General features: G+C 33.8%; 1 protein-coding gene across 1 annotated transcript in view; it reads right to left on the minus strand.

The window, feature by feature from the left end:
• Positions 1–18,169, minus strand: part of STRBP (spermatid perinuclear RNA binding protein) — a 177,255-nt gene that overhangs the window by 74,938 nt on the left and 84,148 nt on the right. The window lies entirely within an intron of this gene.

Here is an 18,169-nt window from a genome sequence, read left to right on the forward strand (position 1 = left end):
TGTCTGTGTGTAATATATAAGCACCTCTGTATATAGCGCATATGTTATATGTGTCTGTGTGTATTATATAAGCACCTCTGTATATAGTGCATATGTTATATGTGTCTGTGTGTATTATATAAGCACCTCTGTATATAGTGCATATGTTATATGTGTCTGTGTGTATTATATAAGCACCTCTGTATATAGTGCATATGTTATATGTGTCTGTGTGTATTATATAAGCACCTCTGTATATAGCGCATATGTTATATGTGTCTGTGTGTATTATATAAGCACCTCTGTATATAGTGCATACTGTTATATGTGTCTGTGTGTATTATATAAGCACCTCTGTATATAGTGCATACGTTATATGTGTCTGTGTGTATTATATAAGCACCTCTGTATATAGTGCATATGTTATATGTGTCTGTGTGTATTATATAAGCACCTCTGTATATAGCGCATATGTTATATGTGTCTGTGTGTATTATATAAGCACCTCTGTATATAGTGCATATGTTATATGTGTCTGTGTGTATTATATAAGCACCTCTGTATATAGCGCATATGTTATATGTGTCTGTGTGTATTATATAAGCACCTCTGTATATAGTGCATATGTTATATGTGTCTGTGTGTATTATATAAGCACCTCTGTATATAGCGCATATGTTATATGTGTCTGTGTGTATTATATAAGCACCTCTGTATATAGTGCATATGTTATATGTGTCTGTGTGTATTATATAAGCACCTCTGTATATAGTGCATATGTTATATGTGTCTGTGTGTAATATATAAGCACCTCTGTATATAGTGCATATGTTATATGTGTCTGTGTGTATTATATAAGCACCTCTGTATATAGTGCATACTGTTATATGTGTCTGTGTGTATTATATAAGCACCTCTGTATATAGTGCATATGTTATATGTGTCTGTGTGTATTATATAAGCACCTCTGTATATAGTGCATATGTTATATGTGTCTGTGTGTATTATATAAGCACCTCTGTATATAGTGCATATGTTATATGTGTCTGTGTGTATTATATAAGCACCTCTGTATATAGTGCATATGTTATATGTGTCTGTGTGTATTATATAAGCACCTCTGTATATAGTGCATATGTTATATGTGTCTGTGTGTATTATATAAGCACCTCTGTATATAGTGCATATGTTATATGTGTCTGTGTGTAATATATAAGCACCTCTGTATATAGCGCATATGTTATATGTGTCTGTGTGTATTATATAAGCACCTCTGTATATAGTGCATATGTTATATGTGTCTGTGTGTATTATATAAGCACCTCTGTATATAGTGCATATGTTATATGTGTCTGTGTGTATATATATAAGCACCTCTGTATATAGTGCATATGTTATATGTGTCTGTGTGTATTATATAAGCACCTCTGTATATAGCGCATATGTTATATGTGTCTGTGTGTAATATATAAGCACCTCTGTATATAGTGCATATGTTATATGTGTCTGTGTGTATTATATAAGCACCTCTGTATATAGCGCATATGTTATATGTGTCTGTGTGTATTATATAAGCACCTCTGTATATAGTGCATATGTTATATGTGTCTGTGTGTAATATATAAGCACCTCTGTATATAGTGCATACGTTATATGTGTCTGTGTGTATTATATAAGCACCTCTGTATATAGCGCATACGTTATATGTGTCTGTGTGTATTATATAAGCACCTCTGTATATAGTGCATATGTTATATGTGTCTGTGTGTATTATATAAGCACCTCTGTATATAGTGCATATGTTATATGTGTCTGTGTGTATTATATAAGCACCTCTGTATATAGTGCATATGTTATATGTGTCTGTGTGTAATATATAAGCACCTCTGTATATAGCGCATATGTTATATGTGTCTGTGTGTATTATATAAGCACCTCTGTATATAGCGCATATGTTATATGTGTCTGTGTGTATTATATAAGCACCTCTGTATATAGCGCATATGTTATATGTGTCTGTGTGTATTATATAAGCACCTCTGTATATAGTGCATACGTTATATGTGTCTGTGTGTATTATATAAGCACCTCTGTATATAGTGCATATGTTATATGTGTCTGTGTGTATTATATAAGCACCTCTGTATATAGTGCATACGTTATATGTGTCTGTGTGTAATATATAAGCACCTCTGTATATAGTGCATACGTTATATGTGTCTGTGTATAATATATAAGCACCTCTGTATATAGTGCATACTGTTATATGTGTCTGTGTGTAATATATAAGCACCTCTGTATATAGTGCATACGTTATATGTGTCTGTGTGTATTATATAAGCACCTCTGTATATAGCGCATACGTTATATGTGTCTGTGTGTATTATATAAGCACCTCTGTATATAGCGCATATGTTATATGTGTCTGTGTGTATTATATAAGCACCTCTGTATATAGTGCATATGTTATATGTGTCTGTGTGTATTATATAAGCAACTCTGTATATAGTGCATATGTTATATGTGTCTGTGTGTATATATAAGCACCTCTGTATATAGCGCATATGTTATATGTGTCTGTGTGTATTATATAAGCACCTCTGTATATAGTGCATATGTTATATGTGTCTGTGTGTATTATATAAGCACCTCTGTATATAGTGCATATGTTATATGTGTCTGTGTGTATTATATAAGCACCTCTGTATATAGTGCATACGTTATATGTGTCTGTGTGTATTATATAAGCACCTCTGTATATAGTGCATATGTTATATGTGTCTGTGTGTATTATATAAGCACCTCTGTATATAGTGCATATGTTATATGTGTCTGTGTGTATTATATAAGCACCTCTGTATATAGTGCATACGTTATATGTGTCTGTGTGTATTATATAAGCACCTCTGTATATAGTGCATATGTTATATGTGTCTGTGTGTATTATATAAGCACCTCTGTATATAGCGCATATGTTATATGTGTCTGTGTGTATTATATAAGCACCTCTGTATATAGTGCATAGTTATATGTGTCTGTGTGTATTATATAAGCACCTCTGTATATAGTGCATATGTTATATGTGTCTGTGTGTATTATATAAGCACCTCTGTATATAGCGCATATGTTATATGTGTCTGTGTGTATTATATAAGCACCTCTGTATATAGTGCATACGTTATATGTTGTCTGTGTGTATTATATAAGCACCTCTGTATATAGTGCATATGTTATATGTGTCTGTGTGTATATATAAGCACCTCTGTATATAGCGCATATGTTATATGTGTCTGTGTGTATTATATAAGCACCTCTGTATATAGTGCATATGTTATATGTGTCTGTGTGTATTATATAAAGCACCTCTGTATATAGCGCATATGTTATATGTGTCTGTGTGTATTATATAAGCACCTCTGTATATAGAGCATACGTTATATGTGTCTGTGTGTATTATATAAGCACCTCTGTATATAGTGCATATGTTATATGTGTCTGTGTGTATTATATAAGCACCTCTGTATATAGTGCATATGTTATATGTGTCTGTGTTATTATATAAGCACCTCTGTATATAGTGCATATGTTATATGTGGTCCTGGTGTGTATTATATAAGCACCTCTGTATATAGCGCATATGGTTATATGTGTCTGTGTTAATATATAAGGCACCTCTGTATATAGTGCATTATGTTATATGTGTCTGTGTGTATTATATAAGACACCTCTGTATATAGTTGCATATGTTTAGTTTTATTGACTGTTGTGGTATTGTCTGTGTTATTATATAAAGCACCGATCTTATATAGCTGCATACGTTATATGTGTCTGTGTGTATTATATAAGCACCTCTGTATATAGCGCATACGTTATAGTGTGGTCTGTGTTAGTATTATATAAGCACCTCTGTATATAGGTGCATATGTTATAGGTGTCTGTGTGTATTATATAAGCACCTCTGTATATAGCGCATACGTTATATGTGTCTGTGTGTATTATATAAGCACCTCTGTAGATAGCTGCATACTTGATATTGTTCTGTGTGTATTATGATAAGCACCTCTGTATATAGTGTCATACGTATATGTGTCTGTGTGTATTATATAAGCACCTCTGTATATAGTGCATATGTTATATGTGTCTGTGTGTATTATATAAGCACCTCTGTATATAGCGCATACGTTATATGTGTCTGTGTGTATTATATAAGCACCTCTGTATATAGTGCATATGTTATATGTGTCTGTGTGTATTATATAAGCACCTCTGTATATAGTGCATATGTTATATGTGTCTGTGTGTATTATATAAGCACCTCTGTATATAGCGCATACGTTATATGTGTCTGTGTGTATTATATAAGCACCTCTGTATATAGCGCATATGTTATATGTGTCTGTGTGTATTATATAAGCACCTCTGTATATAGCGCATACGTTATATGTGTCTGTGTGTATTATATAAGCACCTCTGTATATAGTGCATACTGTTATATGTGTCTGTGTGTATTATATAAGCACCTCTGTATATAGTGCATATGTTATATGTGTCTGTGTGTATTATATAAGCACCTCTGTATATAGCGCATACGTTATATGTGTCTGTGTGTATTATATAAGCACCTCTGTATATAGTGCATACGTTATATGTGTCTGTGTGTATTATATAAGCACCTCTGTATATAGTGCATACGTTATATGTGTCTGTGTGTATTATATAAGCACCTCTGTATATAGTGCATACGTTATATGTGTCTGTGTGTATTATATAAGCACCTCTGTATATAGTGCATATGTTATATGTGTCTGTGTGTATTATATAAGCACCTCTGTATATAGTGCATATGTTATATGTGTCTGTGTGTATTATATAAGCACCTCTGTATATAGTGCATATGTTATATGTGTCTGTGTGTATTATATAAGCACCTCTGTATATAGCGCATACGTTATATGTGTCTGTGTGTATTATATAAGCACCTCTGTATATAGCGCATACGTTATATGTGTCTGTGTGTATTATATAAGCACCTCTGTATATAGTGCATATGTTATATGTGTCTGTGTGTAATATATAAGCACCTCTGTATATAGTGCATATGTTATATGTGTCTGTGTGTATTATATAAGCACCTCTGTATATAGTGCATATGTTATATGTGTCTGTGTGTATTATATAAGCACCTCTGTATATAGTGCATATGTTATATGTGTCTGTGTGTAATATATAAGCACCTCTGTATATAGCGCATATGTTATATGTGTCTGTGTGTATTATATAAGCACCTCTGTATATAGCGCATATGTTATATGTGTCTGTGTGTATTATATAAGCACCTCTGTATATAGCGCATATGTTATATGTTTCTGTGTGTATTATATAAGCACCTCTGTATATAGCGCATATGTTATATGTGTCTGTGTGTAATATATAAGCACCTCTGTATATAGTGCATACGTTATATGTGTCTGTGTGTATTATATAAGCACCTCTGTATATAGTGCATATGTTATATGTGTCTGTGTGTATTATATAAGCACCTCTGTATATAGCGCATACGTTATATGTGTCTGTGTGTAATATATAAGCACCTCTGTATATAGCGCATACGTTATATGTGTCTGTGTGTATTATATAAGCACCTCTGTATATAGTGCATATGTTATATGTGTCTGTGTGTATTATATAAGCACCTCTGTATATAGCGCATACGTTATAGCGCATACGTTATATGTGTCTGTGTGTAATATATAAGCACCTCTGTATATAGCGCATATGTTATATGTGTCTGTGTGTATTATATAAGCACCTCTGTATATAGTGCATATGTTATATGTGTCTGTGTGTATTATATAAGCACCTCTGTATATAGCGCATATGTTATATGTGTCTGTGTGTAATATATAAGCACCTCTGTATATAGTGCATATGTTATATGTGTCTGTGTGTATTATATAAGCACCTCTGTATATAGTGCATATGTTATATGTGTCTGTGTGTATTATATAAGCACCTCTGTATATAGCGCATATGTTATATGTGTCTGTGTGTAATATATAAGCACCTCTGTATATAGTGCATATGTATATATTTGTCTGTGTGTAATAATAAGCACCTCGGATATAGATGCATACGTTATTATGTGTCTGTGGTATTCATATATGCACCTCTGTATATAGTGCATAATTGTATATGTGTCTTGAGGTATTATATAAGCATCCTCTGTATATAGCGCACTATGTTATATGAGTCTGAGTGTATTATAGATGCACCTCTGTTTATAGCGCATACTGTTATATGTGTCTGTGTGTATTATATAAGCACACTCTGCATATAGCGCATTATGTTATATGTGTCTGAGTGTAATTATTAAGCACCTCTGTATTATAGCGCATATGTTATATGTGTCTGTGTGTATTATAGATGACACCTCTGTATATAGCTGCATACGTTATATGTGTCTGTGTGTAGTTATATAAGCACCTCTGTAATATAGTGCATACGTTATAGTGTGTCTGTGTGTATTATATAAGCACCTCTGTATATAGTGCATATGTTATATGTGTCTGTGTGTGTATTATATAAGCACCTCTGTATTAGTGCATATGTTATATGTGTCTGTGTGTATTATATAAGCACCTCTGTATAATTGTGCATATGTTATTATGTGTCTGTGTGTAATATATAAGCACCTCTGTATATAGTGCATATGTATATGTGACTGTGTGTATTATATAAGCACCTCTGTATATAGTGCATATGTTATAATGTGTCTGTGTGTATTATATAAGCACCTCTGTATATAGTGCATATGTTAATATGTGTCTGTGTATATATATAAGCACCTCTGTATATAGAGCATACGTTATATGTGTCTTGTGTGTATTATATAAGCACCTCTGTATATAGTGCATATGTTATATGTGTCTGTGTGTAATATATAAGCACCTCTGTATATAGCGCATATGTTATATGTGTCTGTGTGTATTATATAAGCACCTCTGTATATAGTGCATACGTTATATGTGTCTGTGTGTATTATATAAGCACCTCTGTATATAGTGCATACGTTATATGTGTCTGTGTGTATTATATAAGCACCTCTGTATATTAGTGCATACGTTATATGTGTCTGTGTGTATTATATAAGCACCTCTGTATATAGCGCATACGTTATATGTGTCTGTGTGTATTATATAAGCACCTCTGTATATAGTGCATACGTTATATGTGTCCTGTGTGTATTATATAAGCACCTCTGTATATAGTGCATATGTTATATGTGTCTGTGTGTATTATATAAGCACCTCTGTATATAGTGCATATGTTATATGTGTCTGTGTGTAATATATAAGCACCTCTGTATATAGTGCATATGTTATATGTGTCTGTGTGTATTATATAAGCACCTCTGTATATAGCGCATATGTTATATGTGTCTGTGTGTATTATATAAGCACCTCTGTATATAGCGCATATGTTATATGTGTCTGTGTGTATTATATAAGCACCTCTGTATATAGTGCATATGTTATATGTGTCTGTGTGTATTATATAAGCACCTCTGTATATAGTGCATACGTTATATGTGTCTGTGTGTATTATATAAGCCACCTCTGTATATAGTGCATTAGTTATATGTGTCTGTGTGTATTATATAAGCACCTCTGTAATATAGCTGCATATGTTATATGTGTCTGTGTGTATTATATAAGCACCTCTGTATATAGTGCATATGTTATATGTGTCTGTGTGTATTATATAAGCACCTCTGTATATAGTGCATATGTTATATGTGTCTGTGTGTATTATATAAGCACCTCTGTATATAGTGCATATGTTATATGTGTCTGTGTGTAATATATAAGCACCTCTGTATATAGTGCATATGTTATATGTGTCTGTGTGTAATATATAAGCACCTCTGTATATAGTGCATATGTTATATGTGTCTGTGTGTATAATATATAAGCACCTCTGTATATAGTGCATATGTTATATGTGTCTGTGTGTAATATATAAGCACCTCTGTATATAGTGCATATGTTATATGTGTCTGTGTGTATTATATAAGCACCTCTGTATATAGTGCATATGTTATATGTGTCTGTGTGTATTATATAAGCACCTCTGTATATAGAGCATACGTTATATGTGTCTGTGTGTAATATATAAGCACCTCTGTATATAGTGCATATGTTATGTGTGTCTGTGTGTATTATATAAGCACCTCTGTATATAGTGCATATGTTACTATGTGTTGTGTGTAATATATAAGCACCTCTGTATATAGTGCATATGTTATATGTGTCTGTGTGTATTATATAAGGCACCTCTGTATATAGTGCATATGTTATATGTGTCTGTGTGTAATATATAAGCACCTCTGTATTATAGCGCATATGTTATATGTGTCTGTGTGTATTATATAAGCACCTCTGTATATAGCGCATATGTTATATGTGTCTGTGTGTATTATATAAGCACCTCTGTATATAGTGCATATGTTATATGTGTCTGTGTGTATTATATAAGCACCTCTGTATATAGTGCATATGTTATATGTGTCTGTGTGTATTATATAAGCACCTCTGTATATAGTGCATACGTTATATGTGTCTGTGTGTATTATATAAGCACCTCTGTATATAGTGCATATGTTATATGTGTCTGTGTGTATTATATAAGCACCTCTGTATATAGTGCATAAGTTATATGTGTCTGTGTGTATTATATAAGCACCTCTGTATATAGTGCATATGTTATATGTGTCTGTGTGTATTATATAAGCACCTCTGTATATAGTGCATATGTTATATGTGTCTGTGTGTAATATATAAGCACCTCTGTATATAGCGCATATGTTATATGTGTCTGTGTGTAATATATAAGCACCTCTGTATATAGTGCATATGTTATATGTGTCTGTGTGTATTATATAAGCACCTCTGTATATAGTGCATACGTTATATGTGTCTGTGTGTAATATATAAGCACCTCTGTATATAGTGGCATATGTTATATGTGTCTGTGTGTATTATATAAGCACCTCTGTATATAGTGCATATGTTATATGTGTCTGTGTGTATTATATAAGCACCTCTGTATATAGGGCATAGGTTATATGTGTCTGTGTGTAGTTATATAAGCACCTCTGTATATAAGTCGCATAAGTTATATGTGTCTGTCTGTATTATATAAGCACCTCTGTATATAGCAGCATACTGTTATATGTGTCTGAGTGTAATATATAAGCTCCTCTGTATAGTAGTGCATACTGTTATACTGTGTCCTGTGTGATAATATAATAAGCACCTCTGTATATAGTGCATATCGTTATATGTGTCTGTGTGTATAATTATATACAGCTCCCTCTGTATATATGTGCATATGTTATATGTGTACTGTGAGTAGTATATATAGCCCTCTGTATATAGCAACGATATTCTGTTATTCTATAGCAACCTCTTGAAAAAGTGCATACTTATATGTGTCTGTGTGTAATTATATATGCACCTCCTGTATATATAGCTGCATACTGTATATGAGTCTGTGTGTATTATAATAAGCACCTCCTGTATATAGCTGCATATGTTATATGTGTCTGTGTGTATTATAATAAGCACCTCTGTATATAAGCGCATAAGTATATTGTTGTCTGTGTGTATTATATAAGCACCTCTGTATATAGGCATACGTTATATGTGTCTGTGTTGTAATATATAATGCACCTCTGTATATAGTGCATACGTGATTATATGAGGTCTGTGTGTATTATAAATAAGCACCTCAAGTATATAGCTGCATATGTTATATGGTGTCTGTGTGTATTATATAAGCACCTCTGTATATAGCGCATACGTTATATGTGTCTGTGTGTATTATATAAGCACCTCTGTATATAGTGCAATATGTTTATATGTGTCTGTGTGTATTATATAAGCAACCTCTGTATATAGTGCATATGTTATATGTGTCTGTGTGTATTATATAAGCAACCTCTGTATATAGTGCATATGTTATATGTGTCTGTGTGTATTATATAAGCACCTCTGTATATAGTGCATAAGTTATATGTGTCTGTGTGTATTACTACTAAGCACCTCATGTAATATAGAGCATACGTTATATGTGTCTGTGTGTATTATATAAGCACCTCTGTATATAGTGCATATGTTATATGTGTCTGTGTGTATTATATAAAGCACCTCTGGATATAGTCGCATACTGTTATATGTGTCTGTGTGCTATTATATAAGCACCCTCTGTATATAGTGCATAGTTATATGTGTCTGTGTGTATAATATAAGCACCTCTGTATATAGTGCTTAGTTTATATGTGTCTGTGTGTATTATATAATCACCTCTGTATATAGTGCATATGTTATATGTGTCTGTGTGTATTATATAAGCACCTCTGTATATAGTGCATATGGTTATATGTGTCTGTGTGTATTATATAAGCACCTCTGTATATAGTGCATATGTTATATGTGTCTGTGTGTATTATATAAAGCACCTCTGTATATAGTGCATATGTTATATGTGTCTGTGTGTATTATATAAGCACCTCTGTATATAGTGCATATGTTATATGTGTCTGTGTGTATTATATAAGCACCTCTGTATATAGTGCATATGTTATATGTGTCTGTGTGTATTATATAAACACCTCTGTATATAGTGCATATGTTATATGTGTCTGTGTGTATTATATAAGCACCTCTGTATATAGTGCATATGTTATATGTGTCTGTGTGTAATATATAAGCACCTCTGTATATAGTGCATACGTTATATGTGTCTGTGTGTATTATATAAGCACCTCTGTATATAGCGCATATGTTATATGTTTCTGTGTGTATTATATAAGCACCTCTGTATATAGTGCATATGTTATATGTGTCTGTGTGTATTATATAAGCACCTCTGTATATAGCGCATATGTTATATGTGTCTGTGTGTATTATATAAGCACCTCTGTATATAGTGCATATGTTATATGTGTCTGTGTGTATTATATAAGCACCTCTGTATATAGTGCATATGTTGATATGTGTCTGTGTGTATTATATAAGCACCTCTGTATATAGTGCATATGTTATATGTGTCTGTGTGTATTATATAAGCACCTCTGTAGTATAGAGCATACGTTATATGTGTCTGTGTGTATTATATAAGCTCCCTCTGTATATAGTGCATACGTTATATGTGTCTGTGTGTATTATATAAGCATCCTCTGTATATAGTGCATATGTTATATGTGTCTGTGTGTATTATATAAGCACCTCTGTATATAGTGCATATGTTATATGTGTCTGTGGTGTAATATATAAGCAACCTCTGTAATATAGTGCATATGTTATATGTGTCTGTGTGTATTATATAAGCACCTCTGTATATAGTGCATATGTTATATGGTGTCTGTGTGTAATATATAAGCAACTCTGTATATAGTGCATATGTTATATGTGTCTGTGTGTATATTAAGCACCTCTGTATATAGTGCATATGTTATATGTGTCTGTGTGTAGTATATAAGCACCTCTGTATATATTGCATATGTTAATTGTGTCTGTGTGTAATATATAAGCACCCTGTATATAGTGCATATGTTATATGGTCTGTGTTGTATTATATTAGCACCTCTGTATATATGCGATATGTTATATGTGTCTGTGTGTATTATATAAGCACCTCTGGTATATAGTGCATATGTTATATGTGTCTGTGTGTATTATATAAGCACCTCTGTATATACGTGCAATATGTTATATGTGTCTGTGTGGTATTATATAAGCACCTCTGTATATAGTGCATATGTTATATGTGTCTGTGTGTATTATATAAGCACCTCTGTATATAGTGCATATGTTATATGTGTCTGTGTGTATTATATAAGCACCTCTGTATATAGCGCATACGTTATATGTGTCTGTGTGTAATATATAAGCACCTCTGTATATAGTGCATATGTTATATGTGTCTGTGTGTATTATATAAGCACCTCTGTATATAGCGCATACGTTATATGTGTCTGTGTGTATTATTATAAGCACCTCTGTATATAGTGCATATGTTATATGTGTCTGTGTGTATTATATAAGCACCTCTGTATATAGTGCATATGTTATATGTGTCTGTGTGTATTATATAAGCACCTCTGTATATAGCTGCATATGTTATATGTGTCTGTGTGTATTATATAAGCACCTCTGTATATAGTGCATATGTTATATGTGTCTGTGTGTATTATATAAGCACCTCTGATATAGCGCATATGTTATATGTGTCTGTGTGTATTATATAAGCACCTCTGTAATAGTGCATATGTATATGTCTGTGTGTATTATATAAGCACCTCTGTATATAGTGCATATGTTATATGTGTCTGTGTGTATTATATAAGCACCTCTGTATATAGTGCATACTTTATATGTGTCTGTGTGTATTATATAAGCACCTCTGTATATAGCGCATATGTTATATGTGTCTGTGTGTATTATATAAGCACCTCTGTATATAGTGCATATGTTATATGTGTCTGTGTGTAATATATAAGCACCCTCTGTATATAGTGCATATGTTATATGTGTCTGTGTGTATTATATAAGCACCTCTGTATATAGTGCATATGTTATATGTGTCTGTGTGTAATATATAATAAACACCTCTGTATATAGTGCATATGTTATATGTGTCTGTGTGTATTATATAAGCACCTCTGTATATAGTGCATATGTTATATGTGTCTGTGTGTAATATATAAGCACCTCTGTATATAGTGCATAAGTTATATGTGTCTGTGTGTATTATATAAGCACCTCTGTATATAGCGCATATGTTATATGTGTCTGTGTGTATTATATAAGCACCTCTGTATATAGTGCATATGTTATATGTGTCTGTGTGTATTAATAAGCACCTCTGTATAATAGCGCATACGTTATATGTGTCTGTGTGTAATATATAAGCACCTCTGTATATAGTGCATATGTTATATGTGTCTGTGTGTATTATATAAGCACCTCTGTATATAGTGCATATGTTATATGTGTCTGTGTGTATTATATAAGCACCTCTGTATATAGTGCATATGTTATAATGTGTCTGTGTGTATTATATAAGCACCTCTGTATATAGTGCATATGTTATATGTGTCTGTGTGTAATTATAAGCACCTCTGTATATAGTGCATATGTTATATGTGTCTGTGTGTATTATATAAGCACCTCCTGTATATAGTGCATTGTTATATGTGTCGTTGTGTAACTATATAAGCACCTCTGTTATAGCTGCATATGTTATATGTGTCCCTGGTGAAATTATATAAGCACCTCTGTAATAGCGCCATATGTTATATGTGTCTGTGTGTATTATATAAGCACCTCTGTATATAGTGCATATTTCTGCGTGTAATATATAAGCACCTCTGTAATAGTGCAAGACTTATTCTTAATATAAGCACCTCTGTATATAGCGCATATGTTATATGTCGTCTGTGTGTAATTATATCAGCACCTCTGTATATAGTGCATACTGTATATGTGTCTGTGTGTATTATATTAAGGCACCTCTGTAAATAGCTGCATCACTGTTATATGTGTCCTGTGTGTATTATATAAGCACCTCTGTATATAGTGCATATGTTATATACGTGTCTGTGTGTATTTATAAGCACCTCTGTATTTACGTGCATATCCTTTATATGTGTCTGTGTGTATTATATAAGCACCCTCTGTATCTAGCTGCATATCGTTATATGTGTCCCTGTGTGTATTATATAAGACCCTCTGTATATAGCGCATATGTTATATGTTTCTGTGTGTATTATATAAGCACCTCTGAATATAGTGCATATGTTATATGTGTCTGTGTGTATTATATAAGCACCTCTGTATATAGTGCATATGTTATATGTGTCTGTGTGTATTATATAAGCACCTCTGTATATAGTGCATATGTTATATGTGTCTGTGTGTATTATATAAGCACCTCTGTATATAGCGCATATGTTATATGTGTCTGTGTGTATTATATAAGCACCTCTGTATATAGTGCATACGTTATATGTGTCTGTGTGTATTATATAAGCACCTCTGTATATAGTGCATACGTTATATGTGTCTGTGTGTGTTATATAAGCACCTCTGTATATAGTGCATACGTTATATGTGTCTGTGTGTATTATATAAGCACCTCTGTATATAGTGCATATGTTATATGTGTCTGTGTGTATTATATAAGCACCTTTGTATATAGTGCATACGTTATATGTGTCTGTGTGTAATATATAAGCACCTCTGTATATAGTGCATATGTTATATGTGTCTGTGTGTATTATATAAGCACCTCTGTATATAGTGCATACGTTATATGTGTCTGTGTGTAATATATAAGCACCTCTGTATATAGTGCATATGTTATATGTGTCTGTGTGTATTATATAAGCACCTCTGTATATAGTGCATATGTTATATGTGTCTGTGTGTATTATATAAGCACCTCTGTATATAGCGCATACGTTATATGTGTCTGTGTGTATTATATAAGCACCTCTGTATATAGCGCATATGTTATATGTTTCTGTGTGTATTATATAAGCACCTCTGTATATAGCGCATATGTTATATGTGTCTGTGTGTATTATATAAGCACCTCTGTATATAGTGCATATGTTATATGTGTCTGTGTGTATTATATAAGCACCTCTGTATATAGTGCATATGTTATATGTGTCTGTGTGTAATATATAAGCACCTCTGTATATAGCGCATACGTTATATGTGTCTGTGTGTATTATATAAGCACCTCTGTATATAGTGCATACGTTATATGTGTCTGTGTGTATTATATAAGCACCTCTGTATATAGTGCATATGTTATATGTGTCTGTGTGTATTATATAAGCACCTCTGTATATAGCGCATATGTTATATGTGTCTGTGTGTAATATATAAGCACCTCTGTATATAGCGCATATGTTATATGTGTCTGTGTATAATATATAAGCACCTCTGTATATAGTGCATACGTTATATGTGTCTGCGTATATGGCATGTAATATGTTTGCTGTCTGCATATATTACATTTAAAGGGATATGAAACCCATTTTTTTTCTTTTATGATTCAAATACAATTTGAAATAACTTTCCAATTTACTTCTAGTATTAAATTTGCTTTGTTCTCTTGGTATTGTTTGCTGCAGTGTCAGCAATGTACTTCTGGGAGTTAGCTGAACACATCAGGTGACCGTGAGCCAATAAAAAAGAGTCCTATATTTGCAGCCAGCAATTAGCAGCTACTTTCAAGTAGTGCTACTCCTGAGCCTAACTATGTATGCTTTTTAACAAAGGATACTAAAGAGAACAAAGCAAATTAGATAAAAGAAATACATTTGAAAGTTGTTTAAAATAGCTGCTCTATCTGAATCGTGAAATAAAAATGTTGGGTTTTATGTTCCTTTTTATATAATGGTGTTAAGATTTACCACATATTCCCCTTAAAGAAAGGGCAACCAAACGTTTTTGTGACTGTAAATTTACTGGCAATCCTCGGCCTGCAGCTCCTTCAGTATTGAGCAGAAAGATGACGAATCCAGCTTCCTCCAATCAATGTGTGCCCCCTTTGGCGTCCAGCTCGTGAGGCACACAATGCGTGGAGGAAGCTGGATCGTCATCGATCTGCTCAATACTGAAGGAGCTGCGGGGGGAGGATCGGCAGTAAGTTAACAGTAACAAAAAGGTATTTTAAAAAGAAGCGTAATTGTAAAGTTGAATGACTTAAAGTGCCCATGTTTTTAAGAATATTTGTAAATGCCGGCCTTTAGGGCATTCAACTTTACATTCACTTTAAGTACAAATATGGTGGTACTATATACCTAAGCGCTTGGCAACAAGAGCATTACCAGCTTTGCAGTATCCACATAAGACAATAAAAGTAAAAGAATTAATGCACTGGCCACAGTTATGTGCAATCATCTAATGTCACTTAGATACTCCAGAATTTGTATTGTTTAAAAAGATAGATAATCCATTTTTTACCCACTAGTCCTAAAGCATGTGTACACGGGCCATTGTTTGCAGTACAGCGGTCACACCCCTTGCTCTCTCTCCCCCCTCTCTTTTACTTTCTCTCTCTCCACCCTCTCTTTTGCTCTCTCTCTCCCTCCTCTCTTTTGCTCTTTCTCTCCCCTCTCTTTTGCTCTCGCTCTCTCTCTCCACCCTCTCTTTTGCTCTCTCTCTCTCCACTCTCTCTTTTGCTCTCTCTCTCTCCACCCTCTCTTTTGCTCTCTCTCTCTCTCCACCCTCTCTTTTGCTCTCTCTCTCCCCCCTCTCTTTTGCTTGCTCTCTCTCTCTCTCTCTCTCTCTCTCACCCCCCTCTCTTTTGCTCTCTCCCCCCCTCTCTTTTGCTCTCTCCTCCCCTCTCTTTTGCTCTGTCTCTCTCCCCCTCTCTTTTGCTCTCTCTCTCCCCCCTCTCTTTTGCTCTCTCTCTCCCCCTTCTCTTCTGCTCTCTCTCTCTCCCCTCTTTTGCTCTCTCTCTCTTTTCTACCTCTCTGTTGATTGATTGATCGATCTTTCTCGCGCGCGCAACCATCAGCACGCACGACCACGTGCACCATTCTGGCGTGGACACTACAGAAGATCAGGTAGACTCTAAGGCCAGGTGTGTTTGTCCTCGCCTAATCCTATATTATAGGATTCCCCAGTTTTGCAAAACCAACACAGTTATATTAATATACTTTTTACCTCTGTGATTACCTTGTATCTAAGCCTCTGCAGACTGCTCCTTATCTCAGTTATATTAATATACTTTTTACCTCTGTGATTACCTTGTATCTAAGCCTTTGCAGACTGCCCCTTATCTCAGTTATATTAATATACTTTTTACCTCTGTGATTACCTTGTATCTAAGCCTCTGCAGACTGCTCCTTATCTCAGTTATATTAATATACCTTTTGCCTCTGTGATTACCCTGTATCTAAGCCTCTGCAGACTGCTCCTTATCTCAGTTATATTAATATACTTTTTACCTCTGTGATTACCCTGTATCTAAGCCTCTGCAGACTGCCTCCTTATTTCAGTTATATTAATATACTTTTTACCTCTGTGATTACCTTGTATCTAAGCCTCTGCAGACTGCCCCTTATCTCAGTTATATTAATATACTTTTTACCTCTGTGATTACCTTGTATCTAATCCTCTGCAGACTGCTCCTTATCTCAGTTATATTAATATACTTTTTACCTCTGTGATTACCCTGTATCTAAGCCTCTGCAGACTGCTCCGTATCTCAGTTATATTAATATACTTTTTACCTCTGTGATTACCTTGTATCTAAGCCTCTGCAGACTGCCCCTTATCTCAGTTACATTAATATACTTTTTACCTCTGTGATTACCCTGTATCTAAGCCTCTGCAGATAGCCCCCTTGTCTCAGTTATATTAATATACTTTTTACAGCTGTGATTACCTTGTATCTAAGCCTCTGCAGACTGCCCCCTTGTCTCAGTTATATTAATATAAGTTTTACCTCTATGATTACCTTGTATCTAAGCCTTTGCAGACTGCCCCCTTGTCTCAGTTATATTAATATACGTTTTACCTCTGTGATTACCTTGTATCTAAGCCTCTGCAGACTGCCCCTTATCTCAGTTATATTAATATACTTTTTACCTCTGTAATTACCTTGTATTTAAGCCTCTGCAGAATGCTCCTTATCTCAGTTATATTAATATACTTTTTACCTCTGTGATTACACTGTATCTAAGCCTCTGCAGACTGCTCCTTATCTCAGTTATATTAATATACTTTTTACCTCTGTGATTACCTTGTATCTAAGCCTCTGCAGACTGCGCCTTATCTCAGTTATATTAATACACTTTTTACCTCTGTGATTACCTTGTATCTAACCCTCTGCAGACTGCTTCTTATCTCAGTTATATTAATATACTTTTTACCTCTGTGATTACCTTGTATCTAAGCCTCTGCAGACTGCCCCTTATCTCAGTTATATTAATATACTTTTTACCTCTGTAATTACCTTGTATTTAAGCCTCTGCAGACTGCCCCCTTATTTCAGTTTTTTTGACAGACTTGCATTTTAGCCAATCAGTGCTGACTAAATAAATCCACAGCAGTGAGCATAATGTTATCTATATGGCACACATGAATTAGCGCTATGAAAAATT

Source organism: Bombina bombina, chromosome 12 (genome assembly GCF_027579735.1).
Source record: "Bombina bombina isolate aBomBom1 chromosome 12, aBomBom1.pri, whole genome shotgun sequence".
Classification (NCBI taxonomy): Eukaryota; Metazoa; Chordata; class Amphibia; order Anura; family Bombinatoridae; genus Bombina; species Bombina bombina.